We start from the raw sequence: 17,385 nt of genomic DNA on the forward strand, positions 1-17,385 counted from the left end.
TTTGCGGGGCTTGCGTTGCTTTTAGTAATATTTGGGATTACTCAGAACTAGGTATACAATGTCTGAACTAGATATTACTGAACCCTTCCCTTCTAAGGGAAAGTGTAATCCAATATGCCCATCTTCCCTGAAGTATCCCTAGGTGGGGAGGGAGCAGGTGAGGGCAAGCACTTCAGATGGTGGAGCATGTTCTACAAGCACTGGTTAATGGTCTCTGCTGTGAAGAGATTTTTGTCTCCACCGATATCAGGAAAACAATTTGACAGCCCTTCTTCACTACATTGTTTGAAGAGACTGACAGGCCCAGTTGTCCTGAAGACACAGACTTGTGTTTCATTTCTTTTTCTCCAACTAAAAGCAGAAAAGTAGTTTTCAGTGAGGTCTGACCTGTTTTGTCTTCTCCCTCACTTACCATCAATCACTTTAACAACCACACAGAGAGCCTAAGGATTGGGTGGAATTGTCCTATGGTGTTAATTTTAGAATATTTCTCTTTTTTTATTTTTTTAAGATTTTATTTATTTATTCATGAGAGACAGAGAGAGGGGGAGAGAGAGAGAGAGAGAGAGAGAGAGAGAGGCAGAGACACAGGCAGAGGGAGAAGCAGGCTCCATGCAGGGAGCCCGAAGTTGGACTCGATCCTGGGTCTCCAGGATCACGCCCTGGGCTGAAGGTGGTGCCAAACCGCTGAGCCACCCAGGCTGCCCAATTTTAGAATACTTCTCAATCAAACTCCAGACAACTCTGGTTCAACCATTCTGGGTCTCTTGGCCGATCATATTGAGCGTTTACCTTGAAATATCTGAATATACCTTCTTAGACTTCCTTTTCTTTTGCAAAGGACCCTTGGTAAAAACCAGAATGAAGCAGACAGGTCCTTCCCATATTGGCTCTGCAAGAGTGTCCTTCTTGGCTGAAGCAACGGGAGAGAAATGGTGGCATCACTTATTGTTATTGACACAGTGATGCCTGTGTTAAAACGTCGATATTTTGCAGCAAATCTGTGTTGTAGTTTTAACATGCATTGATACCCCTTGCCATTTAGTCATCTGAGTGAACACTGACAAGAGGCATGGCAGCCCTGTGTTGGCAGAACGTGGGAGATACTGTGTGCACGCTGTGAAAATGAGGACGTCAGACCATAGACTTCTGATTGAAGGCTTGACATCACGGGACCAAGTGATCCAAACAAGATGTAAATCATAGCCTCTGAAATAGAAGAATTCATTAGCTCTCTGGTATTCAGTGTAGCAACAAATCAGTAATGGAATTAGCTTGGAATCATATATTCTTTGCCTGGTAAAGGAAATTGGATTTGTAAGGCAACAAGAGGTTTGATAAGCAAAGAGATCTTTAAAAAAAATTTTTTTTCTCTAAATTTTACTAAGCCTACTCACCCTTCCAAAGACCAGGCATAATGATAAAATAACATTCATATTATGCTTCCAATGCCAACCTGATGCATAACGTAGTAAATGGTTAGTTACAGGCAAATAACTTTCAAATGGATCAGAACTGGGATTTCCGAACATTGCTCTTGCCACTACACCTCACTCCCTTCAAGCCTGGGAAAGAACTTATGTTTCAACATGTTTTGTGTTAGGCTAAATACAATAAATCCAATGTAAATACAAGGTATTGATTAAATACAGAGTATCAATAGCATGTAATTAAAGTCTGACTCCAAATTCTTAACTTTCAAGCCATTTCATTCATACACATTGAGATGAAATCAACAAAACAAGTAGCCAAAGCATTTGGTCAAAAAGTAAAATTTTTTTCCTTGACTTGTAATGTGTTTAATAAATTATGTCAGTCATAATGACCATGACCACATGGGTCATGCTTTCAGGCAACCATCACTCCAACTTTTATTTCCCATCACTGAAAATATAGTTGCTAAGGAGCTATTTTTCTCCTAAAATATATGTACAGGAAAAGATGAGAAATTTCTATATTAATGGCATGATAATGACATTGTGAAAATAAAATGGTGATGACATATCTACTGTGGGAATAATATGCCCTCAGGCTAACAAAAGCAGCTTACCTGTTTAACTTATTAGAATATTTTATAAACATATTTGAAATGAGCAACTCAGTTTATCCTGAAATAAAACAATGCTATATTTTCTTTTATGCATATGAAAAGAGAAGATGATAATTGCTCACCTACAACCCACCTAAGAAACCGATGGAAATACATTTATAATAAAATCAGAGCAATATCATTTCCAGTACCTGTATGACACTCATTCTGGTGAGTCATCCCCAAAGACTTTTTAAAAGAAAATAGAGTTCTGATTCTATGTTTGCCATTAATTTGTTACAGAGTTGGGCAACCACTTGGCTCCTCAGTTCCCTTCCATTAGAAAGAGTCAAGAGCAATTATTTGAGAGGAGTGTAAAGTGGATAGGTGTGAGTTAAAGAACTTCAGAATTGCAGAGATAAAAGGTTTTCCCTCATGGAATGCCATTATTATTAATATTATTGCCATCATCATTATTTATGCTCCCAGCACACGTATTGTGAAAATGTGTTATTCGCGAAACTGCTATGCCCTCACCATGTCATTTGCAAAATCACCATGTTCTTCTCACAGAAATGTCACTGAAATGTCATTTTTACAATAGCTGCATTATGAATCTGCTATAACTTGAATTGCTTTACAATGAAAATGCAATTTCTTAGCAATTAAAATTATTCCACCCACCCCAGTCAAATAATAGAAAATCGCCTCCCTGTCCAATGTTGCTTATGGTGCATTGCAGAACACTGCAAATTTAACAAAGTATGGCTTCTTACATGCCTAGGAAGTTCTATGTCTTAGCCACACCAGCAGTTGCATTGTATCACGTGTGATAATCTGCTAAACCTGATCTGAACTACTGTAGCATTATTACATAAACTCTTACAAGATGGGAGGATTACACTCACTCAGATTCTTTTTGAGTTTTCCCAGGACTCTAACTATATCTAAGTTTATAGGTATAACAGCACTAGATCAAGGTATGTGAGAAACTAATGTTAGTTTTCATTAAAGAGAAATTTCTTTATCAATACAACTCATTATCATTAGGTCTACTTAAATCCCTTTCTTGCATTAATTGAAAGTTTTCTTCTTAATAACTGCTTCTCAGAAATGGGTGATTTGACATATATTAATATCATCATTAATAAGAATGGAGCAACGTACAAAGAAGCATAATACAAGTCACTGGGCAGCTGCTCATAGAATGAAATTATTAATGGATATGGGGTCACATTTAAAGAGATTTTTTAAAGGCTTATGTATGAATTCACTTGTTTTTGTTACATAGAAACCCAAAATGCAACAGGCTAAAAATGTAGAACAATGGAGAATGTTCAAGATGAAAGTTTGGGCCCAGACCCTTAGAAATAAGAAAAAAATATGTATTTTTACAAATATACTTAACTAGACTGAAAAATAAAGAGCTGGGTCATGTGATAAGTATAAGCATAAATAGACAAGACAACATATTCCAAGTCAGCATGGAATTCTGGCTTCTCTCTGACCCTCCCTTAAGCTAAGCAGCATATGTGGTTGTCATATACCTTCAGACTAAAGCAGATGGTGTGGCTGTTTGGGCCAAAGAGACAGGACAATATTTCAAATAGCCAAAGAATAGGGAGAAGTGAGGAAGCTTCCACCCATGAAATATAAGTTATAGGTATATCTCATCTAGAAGCACATCCAACTCATACTTGAAGACCATAGAAAATATGCTTTTATATCAAGGCCAGGATCTCTACAAAAACAAAGATGTATTTTCAAACACAAATATAAGAAAGCAATCAAAAACTCACAAACATTAAGGAAATTCATCATCACAGAAGAGATGAATGAATTCTCTCAGAAGAGCAGAAGAATTAACTCTTGAGGAAATGAAGCTAACAAAGTGAGTGTACACACACAAAAGCTTCAAAATAAATATGTTGAATATCCTTGGAGAAATTCCCCAAAAAGTTACAAACATGAAAAATAAATAGCTCTAAAAACTAAAAACATTAATATCAAAATTAAAATATCAGTATATGAACTGAATAATAGTATTAATATAGATGAAAAGCAGGTTATGAGCAGTAAGACTAGAACTAGAGAAAGTACTGTGACTTCAGATTAAATATCTCACTGAGTGTGAAATAGGATAAATAACAGTAATTTTTAGAAATACTTAAAAAACAAGAGGAAGGGGATCTCTGGGTGGCTCAGTGGTTTAGCGCCTGCCTTTGGCCAAGTGCATGATCCTGGGGTCCCAGGATCGAGTCCCGTGTCGGGCTCCTTGCATAGAGCCTGCTTCTCCCTCTGCCTGTGTCTCTGCCTCTCTCTCTCCCTCTCCCTCTCTCTCTCTCTGTGTGTGTCTATCATGTATAATAAGTAAATAATTTAAAAAAAAACCCAAAAGGAAAACTTTAGAATATAAGAATAAAGCCTCTAGAGGGGATTTGGGAAGCTAAAAAGAGAAACAAAAATCAGATTAGAGTCTGAGTTCTCTTTGGCAAAAATAGATGCCAGAAGGTGAGTCAGGATTAAGGTTGTGAGAGAAATTTTTGTATACTTAAGTCCTATATCTTGCAAAACTAGCATTCAGTAACTTTATCATCTACAGACTACCTCAGGGAAAAAAAAAGTGTATTCTAGCAAAATGAAAAATGAATCAAAAAGGAGTAAATGGTATCAGCCATCAGAAATGGTAATGAGAAAAAAAAATCAATCATATTCCTATTTAAAAGGTGTTTTAATATACATGAAAAAATAATTATTAACAATCTGAAACTAATGTCCCAAGTGATCTCAACATGGGAGGGGTTGTAATAAGGAATCTGAATTTATTTTTGATATTTGTCCCACCACTTCCCCTTTCTGTTCTGCTCCACAACTGGGCAAACTGATAAGAAAGCTTAGATTATCTCTCCTTTGGTTTTGGCAGGAAATTTAAACCACACAAGCTACTGCAATGTGCAAGAACCCTTACTCAAGCTCCAACCCCTAGCCATGATAAAAGTCAAACCAATCTTTTTTCCTTGCTTTCTCAAGCTGTGTTTAAACCAGTTTGAGGGTCAACTTTGTTGTCCTAGAAAACTTTATTATATGAGAATAAGCCTTGTCATATCATCTTGATGGGTGTGTGGTGTCATCAGTCTTGATATCCAAAACAAAATTTTGGGTGGGAGATCCATGTCACCTCTACAGGGTGACCCCAATATGTGTAGAGAGAGAGAGATGGGAATAAATAAGATGAGGGAAAATGTATAGAAAACTGTTTAACTCTAGGGATTAATTTTTAAAGTCAACATACTTAAATTATAAATATTAAAAGTAAGTCCTAGAAAATAGAATATATAAATTCAAAACAATGAGAAAAAAGAAATAAAGAAATATTTACAGTTTGAAAGAGAAGAAGTAAAAAAGAAATGGCAAGAAAGAGTTACTTGGAAAAAGAAGAATTTTCATGAAGAAGTCCATAATGCAGTAAATGTATTAAAACCTCTATTCAATAAATGAATCAGAATTTCTAATAATAAATAATGACTCTTACTTTTGGGTAAAAAGAAAATCTGTCTTCCTGCTGACAGACACAAACAAGACCAAATAATTTTTAAATGGCTAAAGATAAGTAATAGAAATAGATATACCATGATAAATACTAGCAAGAAGAAATCAATGTGACAATATAAATACTAAATGAAATGCAAAAGCATTAAAGAGAATAAAGAGGATATTTTATTTGACAGGTAAAATATACCAAAAAAAAAAAAAAAACAAAAAACCAAAAACAAAAATACAAAACAACAGAAACAAAAACCAACAACATCCCACAACAGTTGTAAATCTTGATGTAGATGATAACAAATCTTCACAATAAATTTCAAAGATAGTTTAACAAAGGAGTTAAGAGCAGAGACTGGAGTCAAACTGAGTTAAAATGCCAGCCCTACCATTTAGTAGATTGAGTTTTGGGCAAGTTATTTCAAATGTAGTGCATTTTTGTTATTGGAAAATGGGGATAATAATAGTACCACTTCAGAGTTATGTGAGGATTAAATGAATTAAAATATATTAAGTGGGTAGATAAATGCATAAACATAGCTATAATGTTCATTAAATAGTTATCAGAGATTACCCATTGGGAATGAAATAGGAAGGGTGAAGAACAGGGATACTTACTTTTCTTACCTTATATACATTTAAAATTTTAATTTAAAGAATCTTTATTCTAAAAATGTGTAGGAAGTAGTATATACATAAATTGGAGGAAAAGACCCAAAGTTCCACATATTTCTTTTTTAACCTCCTCTTGCTTCTCCTTATTCCCTGATAGGAGGTCCACCAGCCCTGGGTCAGTGAAAGAGAATTTGACTCTTCTAATGAATACATTCTCCTGCTTCCACCCGTCTAGTGAATAAACTCACTCTTTAAGCCATAAAATTTGAAGGACCTTTGGTCCTCCACTTATCTATATGGCTTAGGCAAAAGGGTTTTATATTTTGTTTGTTCATTTGTTTTGTTGTTTTAACCAAGTGCAATATACCATAAGGAAAAAAAGTACTTATTGTCTTTCTGTGTAAATGCTCCGGTTAAAAGTCCTTTTCCCCTATGTCACTCTACTGGTGGTGCTTTTGTAGTGATGGTCTCTAGATTTTGAGGAAAGAATGAGGTAAAATCAGTTATTTTACATGAAATGAAAAAAATCAATTTGGCATGAATCAAATGAATGTAAATCAAACATATTTCTTTAGAAGTAGGTAATATCTGTGGAATGACAGCAGAACTGAATGTGGAAGAAACTTCACTGAAAAATTGAAAATCCAAAAGAAATTCCTTGTATTTGTGGATGTATGAGAAGAGCAATTTAAGATTTCCATGCAAGCAAAAGTAACTGATCCAAAGTCAATAGAGGAGGGCTATCCAACAACCAAAGTTTTGGAAAATTTAAAGGCAGAAACAGAAAGAACTGTATAGGCTCCAAAAGTTTTATAAAGGAAGGTTTAAGATATTTAGAGATGGCAATCTGGCTAAAAGGGGAGGCCAAGAGATTTATCTTGAAGCTGTGTTTTCAGAGTATGCACATGGTTTTTAGTTAGATTTATGTTTATTTTTATTGGCTGAGGGGGTAGGTTTAGTGGTAGTGGTAGTAGTGGTGGTGGTGTGTGTGTATGTGCTTGGTAGGGGGAGGATGCAGTAGTGCTGCTTTTCTCAGCCAACCTTTGGCTTTGAAAAAAAGATGAAAGGTAGAGTAATGATAATATATTACTAACATAAATAGTTCTGCCATTTTTAATTATAAACTATGTCTAGAATGTAATAAAAAAGTTAAATGAGAAAGTCAAGTTACCATACATGCCTAAGTATAAGGTATTTTTTTCTCCAACACTTAAAGAAAAGGAATCACTTGATATTCAAGTGACAACAAAATCTCTCATGTTAGAAAGTTCTATCATTACTTATTGTGAATGACAAACTGCAATTTGTGAAAGGGCATCATCCAGAACCTGTATAAATCCAGGGAGAAGAGTTAGTTCAAGAAATAATGGTTTCCCTGGATGTATCTGCCAATTCCTGATGGCCTAGGGATGGTGTATATCATCTGGGACTTAAAGAGCCAAGCACATGGCAGAGAGAAGACAAAACCTGTAAACCACCACTTAAAAGTCCAGACCCCTGAAGTTCAAACTAGGAAAAACTGCCCCACAGAAGGAGGGCACCATGGGAGATTGTCAGTCTTGGCTTTGGATTTTTGCTAAACAGAAAAAGAAAAATGTCTCTTCTAAGAATTGTCAACTACAAGACTATATTTTTACATACTTGAGATAATTTTTAAAACTTTAAGCTGAAAATTTAAAGTTGTCCTTGATAAGTAATGTCTCTAAGCATCAAGCATAAGCAAACACAAATACTTCATGAAAAACATTAAAAAAACAGATGTCAAAAAATTCTTATATTCTAAGGAATGTAAATTGATAAGCAGATATCACAACACATGAGAAGGCAAAACACAATAAGTGGAAGTAAGTAGAAACAAAAAAAAGGTATAAACAGACACTCAAAGACTATAAATACTGGGGTTATCATCTGTGCAATATAAAATAAGTCTATTTTATATGTTTAGAGAAAATTTAAAGGTAACAAAAGTATAACAGAATAATAATGATTTCTCAAAAAATAACCAAGCTGATTTTTTTTCAAAAACCAAATATAGATCCTTGAAGTTAAAAATGTATTAATTGAAACTAAAAACTGGGCAGCCCTGGTGGCTCAGTGGTTTAGCGCCGCCTGCAGCCTAGGGTGTGATCCTGGAGACCCTGGATCAAGTCCCATGTCAGGCTCTCTACATGGTGCCTGCTTCTCCTTCTAAGGCCTGTGTCTCTGCCTCTTTCTCTCTCTCTGTGTTTCTATGAATAAATGAATAAAATTAAAAAAAAAAAAAGAGGAACTAAAAACTGAGGAAAACAGTTAAACAGTGGATTAGATAGAGATGAGAGGAAAATTAATGAATTGTAGGGCAGTTTAGAAGATATCGTCCAGTGTGTTGCAGAGACAAAGTGAAGAATAAATGAAGAGAGTATCATGAAATCTAACTGGAGTTCTAAGGGGGAGCTAATATTGAAAATGAGGAGAGGCAGTCCTTCAAAGAATAATGGCAGAGCATTTTCTAGAATGGATGAAAGATGCCAGACTCAGACTTGAGAAGCTCCTAGACTCTCAGCAGAATAAATAAAAAGAAATATAGATTGAAAGTACAAAACACTAAAGATAAAGAAAAAGCAATAAAGTCAGCCAAATAAATTTTATAGAAATACGGTAACTAGAATAACAAATGACTTCTCAACGGTGACAGTGGAAGAAAATTAAAGTAGAAAGATATCTTTAAAGTACTGGATGTAAATCAACTGTTGATTCAAAACTGTATATCAAGTTAAATTGAGCTTCAAAAGCAACAGTAAAATGAAGACATTTTCAGATGTTAAAAAAATGAGAAAAACTTAAGTGTACAATGTAATGAAGTCTCACCATTGTAATTCAATTATCCATGTCTTTTTGTGGACGTTTATTCTTTATCAGCTCACGTGAAACATTTGCAAAAAATGATTATTTGCTGCAAAATAAGATTCAACAATATTCAATGAATCAATACCAAACACAAATATTTTCTGAATAACAAAATATAAACCAATAAGGAAAATAATTTAAAATCATATACATTTGTACATTTAAATACATTTCTAAATAATTAATGGATTAAAGGAGAAACCATAATGGCAATTAGGAAGAAAAAGAAGATTTTTTAAATTGAATGTGATACTGTGACATGCAGCTACAATAGCACTTAGAGGAAAATTTATAGGCTTAAAGTCGTGTATTAGTAAAAATAAAAAAAGACAAGACATTCAACTTAAGATATAAGGAAAGAATGACAGAATTGATTTTAAAAAGGAAATTGTAATAAGCACAAAAATTAGTGAAATATAAAGTAAAGATACACTACAAAAGAACAATATATCCAAAGTTGGCTTTTTGGAAAGACTAAAAAGTGACAGGCTTCTAGCAAGATTAATTAAGAGAAAGTAATAAAAAGCAAAATTAAGTACTATTAGCAGTAAAAAATGATCATAATCGTTACAGAGATTACATCTTATATAAAGGAACGTAAAGAAAATGTTTTGAAAATACATGTAAAATTTAAATAAACTGAATAAATTCTATACACACACCCACATGTAAAACTAAACAAAACTGACATCAATGTTCTTTCTGGAGGCATGCTTTGTCTCAAAACTTCTCTGCCCAACTTGCAAGTTTATTAGGTATATTTCTGCTTTTCAAGTTATTGCAGAAGCAAAATGGAAAATGAGAATCGAGAAACTCCAGGAGCTGAAGGGTTGAAACTTACAACTATTGCTCATCTCCTGTTAGAAATTTGTACACAATCCCGGGGCTAAGATTGTGACCACTAAAATACAGTCTGGAAGAAATCACCAAATAAAAATCCTGATTGTTACACCTTTGTTAAGTCCTCTGAGTGGATCAAGATGGCTCCCTATAAATCCTCTTCAATTAGACAGAATGGTTCAGGGACTAAGACTAAGCCAAGAATCCTGATAAGCTCAAAGGACCATAATTCTGTTTAGAGGGAGTTCTCACAAAGAAAATAGGATGCCTCATTTTATACAGTGAAGGGAATCATTTTTAAAAATTTTTTGAAAGAATTTTGTTTCAAAATGCTGCAGCATGAATTAAGAGACTGTGTTCAACAGTGCTAGGCTGCAAACATTTTATAGGCAAGCACTAGACTGAGAAAGCTCCTCTTCAGACATGGCTGAGGAAAACCAGGAGGACGGATGATCCAAAGAGTTCAAATAAGAGCCAAAGTGGAACAGTGGATTGGGGCTGCTCCCAGGAACCAAGACCACAATCTAATCAAGAAATGCTTCTCACCTCCAGAATAGCAGAGCTCACTGCATTTTCCCAGAGGAATTTCAGAATTTCTATGGACTAGTAAAAATGATGAACTTCCAATTCTTCCTCTTTCCAATGAGGGTATTTATTAGATTCTAGTTACTCTGTTCCACATTATAGATGGTGCAAGGGAGATGCACGTAAGATGTGTGTTTTTGTACTTAGGTCCCAGAAGTAAGAGACATGAGTCTAGACATGATGCCAATCACTAGATCCTAGTCATAGAACCTAATGCCATAATTAAATGAGATTTCTCAATGTCTTACTGAGTGTATTTTACTTGTAGAAGGAAGAAAATTTTTGTTACCAAAAGTGTTGAATATAATAGGCTGTTATTAACAATTACCCATTCCCATTCTCTCATTGTCAAACTTCTCTAAGGAATATAGTCTCACTTCATTGACACTGACTTGTCCATGTGACTTGCTTTAGCCCATAAGAAATGAGAAAATATGACATTTGTCACATTTGGTTTGACTCATGCCTCTAATGATCCTACCCTCAGTTGTGAACATAGCACATGCCAAATATGAGTTGCTTTCTCAGCCTCATTTCTAGATTGAAAGGGAAGTTGGAACAGTGACCAACTGAACCAACCAAGATAATCAAAATTACAATATAGCAGGTAACAGGAGCAAAAAATAAATGATATTTAAGCCATTGAAATCATGGAGTTATTACTACAGCAATAGCTGATACTTGCCAACTTGTGTTATGAGACTAATATAAACTTATTATCAAACACCAAGAAAGAAAAAGAAAAAAAAAACAAGAAAATATATAGGTTTGGGGTACCTGGGTGGCTCAGTTTGTTGAGTCAGACTCCTGATTTTGGCTCAGGTCATGATCCCAGGATTCTGAGATAGAGCTCTGTGGGCTCTGTCCTGAGCAGGGAATCTGCTGTGGATTCTCTTTCCTTCTCCTTCTCCCTCTGCCCATCTTCCTGCTCATGCTTGCTGTCTCTGCGTCTTTCTCAAATAAATAAATAAGTCGTTAGAAATTTAAAAGAAGAAAATATATAGGTCATCTCATTCATAAACATATATTAAAAATTCTAAACAAATCTTGTCAAACTGAATCTAGCATTGCATAAAAGAGATTAGAATAGCCAATGACTAACACAAATTTATTCCAGGAATCCCAGTTTGACTCAACAGGAGAAAATGTATTCATATAACTTATTATGTTAAAAGAGTTTAAAAAATCATATGATCACCATAGATGTAGAAAAGGGATTCAATAAAATTCAACCTTCATTTATAATAGTAATTTTAAGAAGCCTCTCAGGAAAGACAACTACCCTAAATTTGATAAAACATGTCTATGACAGACATATAGCAAACATCCGCCCAGCATCAAAATTTCTTTTGAGGGATCCCTGGGTGGTGCAGCGGTTTGGCGCCTGCCTTTGGCCCAGGGCGCGATCCTGGAGACCCGGGATCGAATCCCACGTCGGGCTCCCGGTGCATGGAGCCTGCTTCTCCCTCTGCCTGTGTCTCTGCCTCTCTCTCTCTCTGTAACTATCATAAATAAATTAAAAAAAATAATAAAAAATAAAATAAATTAAAAAACAAAACAAAAAAAAAATTTCTTTTGATGTCAGGTAAAATACATTGGTTGGGTGATCTAGTAGATTGCATACAAAAACTTTTTAATTAAAAAAATAAGAATTGGAAATAAACAAAAATATCCTATTTCATAGGTATTATGACAAACAGCCATTTGAGAAAAGTGAAAAATATTGTGTTTCTAATTTTTACCTATTTTTTCATATATTGTATATTGTCTAAGTCTATACACATTAGAAATGTAAGGGATCTTCAGGTAATATATTCGATCTTAAAAGAGGATTAAGCAAGTTTGCTAAATATAAGATTAACAAAAGCCAGTTGCAGTACTTTTTATACCAGTAACAAATAGAAAACATAACTTAAAAAATACAATTTAGAAGATCAACAAAAACATAAGATATTCAGAAATATATCCAACAGAGTATGTGTAAGATTATTATGTGGACAGTTTTAAAATTTGAAAGCCATAAAGGAGATCAGATAAATGGAAGAACCAATCATGTTCATCAATAGGAAGATAATATTTTAAAGATGATAACTGTCCCCAAATTAATCTCTAGATAAAATACAGTTCCAATTGGAATCCCAGGAGGATTTTTATGAAACTTCTAAAATTTATAAGGAATGGGAAATGGCCCCAAATAATCAAGACACTACTAAAAATACTAACCCTGTCAGACAGCAAGACTATTTAGAGAGTTCTAGTAATGAAGACAAGGTGGTGTTGGTGAAGGGATAGATAGAAAACTGAAGAATACAAAGCCTACAAATTCTACTGCATTAAAATTAAGAATAAACACCTAACTGGGGGTTGCTAGGCCTGGGGGTGGGAGAATAGGGAGCAACTGCTTAAGGGGTGCGGGGTTTCCTTTGGGTATGATGAAACTTCTAGACCCAGACAAAGGTGGTGGTTGCACAACATGGTGAATGTACTAAATGTCACTGAATTGTTAATTTTAAAATGGTTACCCTTGTGTTATGTAAAATCTACCTCAATTAAAAAATATAATAATAGTAACACCAAAAAGGGAATTTGTTTGATAAGAAATATGTTAGTGTATAAAGGTAACTCACAAGCTGAGTAAAATATTGCAACACAAATAAACTGACAAAGAATTCAATTCCAAAATATATAATGTCCTCATATAAACATGTTTTTACAAAAGAAAAATCATGCCTTTCCCATAAACATGCAAAAAATTACCAATATCCTTTATAATGAGGAAAACCTAATATAAAATCTCAAGGAGATAGCATTTCACACCCATCAGATTAACAATAACAATAGTAATAATAATAATCACATAATAGAATAAAGTCTCACAATACCAAATTTTAGCCAGAACATGAAGCAATATTATACCTTTTACACTACTGGTTGGATTACAAAATGCTGCAACTACTTTGGAAACTTACTTGGAATTGCCTCTAAAACTTCAAATTTTTTTTTCCTGTGACCCAATTATTGCACTCATAGGTAAACACCAGAGAAACTTACACATGTGCCCCAGCTGACATTGTTTGTAATAAAGGAAAAAACTAGAAACCACTCTAAATGCTCTTCAATAGTAGAATGTGTAAGCAAACTGCACACTCAGAGCATAGTGAAATATATAATAGTGAACATGAATGAACTTTGCCTATACATATTAATGTGAATGAGTCTCAAAATTCAATGTCAAACAGGGATGCCTGGGTAGCTCAGTGGTTGAGTGTCTGCCTTTGGCTCAGAGTGTGATCCCGGGGTCCTGAGATGGAGTCCCACATCAGGCTCCCTGCAAGGAGTCTGCTTCTCCCTCTGCCTGTGTCTCTGCCTCTCTCTTTGTGTCTCTCATGAATGAATGAATGAAATCATAGAAAAAAGAAATTCAGTGTCAAACAAAAGAGCAAGCAGTAGAAAAATTTTACTTTGCAGGAATCCATTTAAGTAAATATTAAAATTGCAAATTAAAAATCATAAATTAGGAATACATACGTTGTAGTATTTTGTTTTATTTAAGATTTTATTTTTTAAGTACTCTCTATACCCAACATAGGGCTCAAAGTCACCACCCTTAGATCAAGATTTACATGCTCTACTGACTGAGCCAGCCAAGTGATCCATATAATAATATTTTAAAGAAAAGTGAGAGACTGATTAACAGAAAACTCAGGATAGTGATTACTTTTATAGGGAAGAAAAGGAGATCCATATAAGAAAAGCACATAGGAGGTTCAAAGGCACTGTAATCGTCCAGTTTTTATGCTGGCCAGTGCAAGTTTGTTTTCTTATTACTTATTAACATTCTTTAAAATATGCTTATACATTTTACATGTATATGCTATATATATGTTATATCTCATAATTTTTATTTATTTTTTATTTTTTTATATCGCATAATTTTTAAAAAAGCAAAAAGGAAAAACTTGTGGAGATCACAATTATATTCCAATTGGACAAATGAGTAAAGGCAACCCATAATGTGATGTGAATAGGTATTTGTAGTTTGGGAATAAAAGAATAAAAACACAATATTATGGCATTTTATATGGATTTCAAAAATGCTTATCCATCTCTGTGGAGGAGTCCCAGGTATGCCACAGTTTCTGAAAGTAAAACTACTACTGTATTCTTTAGGATTCTTTTGGTTGTGAATGAGAGAAACCTAAAAAACCTAACTATCTTCAGCAGCAGAGTAAAATTTATTGGAAGATTCATGGGGCCCTGAGAAAAGTAGGAGTGCAGCTAGCCTCAGAGAGCACACTTCTACCATAAAGCAACAAGTTACATTTCACTTTTTTGCTTAAGATAGGTTTTTTAGGTTTTTAAGCATACAATGAAAGGAGTCCTAAATAATACAGTTAGTAATTTTACTTTGAACGACTCTTTCCCCATCTTTTCCCTCTGTTTAACTCCATGGGTTAGCTTTCTTCTTTTATATCAATGCCTATAAGACAAGAAATATTATTGATGACTACTCCAGGGCTTATTATTTCCAAGCTTCACCACAGAGAAATGCTTGGAAACACTTCCCCTGGCAACCAAGTTTTCAAATCTCAGAGAAAGGTTCTGAATGGCCCAGCCTAAGTCAGATGCCCATCACCTGGCTAATCAGCTATAAGCAGAGGGATAGCATCTGTAAGATGGTGACACCAAGTCAAGTCCTATTGCTTGAATGAGAGGAAGATTTCTTCTTATCCCTCCGTACTCAGCTTAAATACCACCTTCCCAGAAATGTCTCTACTAACTACACTGTCTACAGTGGGTGCCCTCCTCTTATCCTCTCTCATAGCACCCTGTTCTTTTTGTAGCACTTACCATAATACATAGCTACTTTAGTTTTATTTGTTTATCTGACACGGTAGGCAAAACAATGCCCTCCCCCAAAGATGTCCATGTCCTAATCCTCAGAACCTGTGAATAAATTTCCTTACATGACAAAAAGAAACGGTGTAGATATAATTAAGGCTACTGGACCTTGAGATGGGGAGATTATCCTGGTGAGTCCAATCTAATCACATAAATCTTAAAAGCCAAGAACCCTTCCCAGCTGTGGTCACAGAGAGATATGATGACAAAGGAAAGGTCAAAGGAATGTGACATGAGCAGGCTCTGATGTTGTTGGCTTTGATGATAGAGGAGGGGAGGCCATGAGTCAAGGATTACAGGTGGCCTCTAGAAGCTGGAAAAAGTAAGGAAAGGAATTCTCTCCTATAGCCTCCAGAAAGAAATCCACTTTGATTTTAGCCTCAGTGAGACCTGTGTTGGACTTCTGACCTACGGAATTGCAAGATCAAAAACTTGTACAGTTTTAAGTCACTAAATTTGTGGTGATTTGTTACAACAGCAATAAGCAACTAATATCTCTGACCATTGTCTTTTACTAGAATGTAATCTTCAAGAAAGAGGGAATGTTTCTATCTTTTTCACTATCTCTCCATGCACAGTAACTAGCACATTTTTGTTGAATGAATAAATAGATTAATTAAATGAATGAACTAAGAAATTTGTGACTCATATTCAAAAGTTCATCTCACTGTCTATATATGAAGTATTTATCTTCTCTCTATGGGAGTCACAAATGTGGAGAATCAAATAGAAATTGAAGCTGGTGATCTCCAGTTTCTCTCTATGGGTCAGAAGGGAAAACTTTGGCTGAGAAAATGTGAAAAATGAGCCCTTTTCTGCAAAGAGAGAAGAATTATGCCAAGCCAAGAGAACAATCAAAGATGCTAGCAAATCATAGAGCTGGGACAGCACTTTGAGCCTTCAGATGAGATGTGTTTTCAGTCAGCTGACATTTCCTATTCAATTTCCAGAAAGTTCCCACTGTCACAAGCCTGGTAAAATACTGGGTCATCCACATCAACTCCAAAATGGTCTCTTTTCTGGTGCAGTCACATTTTATGATTTACACCCAATAATGGAAACTAGTAACTTTTCCAGAAGAAAAATGATGGCATGTTCTGAGGAATGTATCCTTTTTCAGGCAATTTTTTTTTTTTTTGAAGAGGAAGTTCAGTTTACTGATCAGATAATTCACTCCGTCTCTATGGGTTCAGCAATAGAGTACCTTTAGTGCTCAGAACAAGCTAGTTAAAACTGGCAGCCCTTTTCACCTGGAATAATAAAGTAATTGTGCCACAAAATGAGCAGGCCACTGTAAGAAAAGAGTTAAAGCAATAGCATCTGATACAGACTAAGAACCATTGAAATACAATAAAGTGTATGCAGCAAAACAAGTTGTTGGAAGGCTAAAAGAATGGGTCTTGACTATTTTTATATAAAACTTTCGTTTCTATCCCATATCCTTAACACTCACATATACATGTGAGTATATACATACACATACATATATATACACACACATACATATATATATGAACACACACTCACATATATATATTCATATATATGTATATGTCAGCAGTAGCTGACATATAATTTTTTACTCAAAAACATGTACATATGGAATGGCTTTGCATGGTGGTCCAGCCAACTTATGAAGCTCCAGGCAGAGAAAACATGGCTTACCCCAGAGTTTAGGAGTGCCCACTGGCAGTAAATCATTATTCCCATCTGCGGATGAACTCCACATCTGAATTACCCTTACTCTCACTTTCTTCCTCCCTTTCCTTCCACCAAATATTCTTAGATCCCTGAATTTCCATCTCTCTTCGTGGTAACTGTGGAGGAAATGATTTTGGACGGAATTAAGTGGGCACAGGTGGTATATAGTACATACTAGCTCCCAGCATAACATCTGCTTCAGATTCTTCAAAGCTTCTTATTTTTACAACAGTCCTCTTTGTCTGTTTTCTCTTTTTTTGTAGTTCTGTTGGGTTGTTTTTTTT

The 17,385-nt window shown here is 34.9% G+C and overlaps 1 long non-coding RNA gene across 1 annotated transcript; it reads right to left on the reverse strand.

The window, feature by feature from the left end:
* Nucleotides 1-551: 551 nt before the first annotated feature.
* On the reverse strand, nucleotides 552-17,385 carry LOC125753443 (uncharacterized). The gene is made up of 4 exons (XR_007405313.1): nucleotides 17,066-17,385; nucleotides 11,276-11,448; nucleotides 9,035-9,119; nucleotides 552-1,209 (listed from the first exon to the last, which is right to left on the reverse strand). It is a non-coding gene; the product is annotated as an uncharacterized LOC125753443 (long non-coding RNA).

The sequence above is a fragment of the Canis lupus genome, chromosome 23, assembly GCF_003254725.2.
Source record: "Canis lupus dingo isolate Sandy chromosome 23, ASM325472v2, whole genome shotgun sequence".
Taxonomy (NCBI): domain Eukaryota; kingdom Metazoa; phylum Chordata; class Mammalia; order Carnivora; family Canidae; genus Canis; species Canis lupus.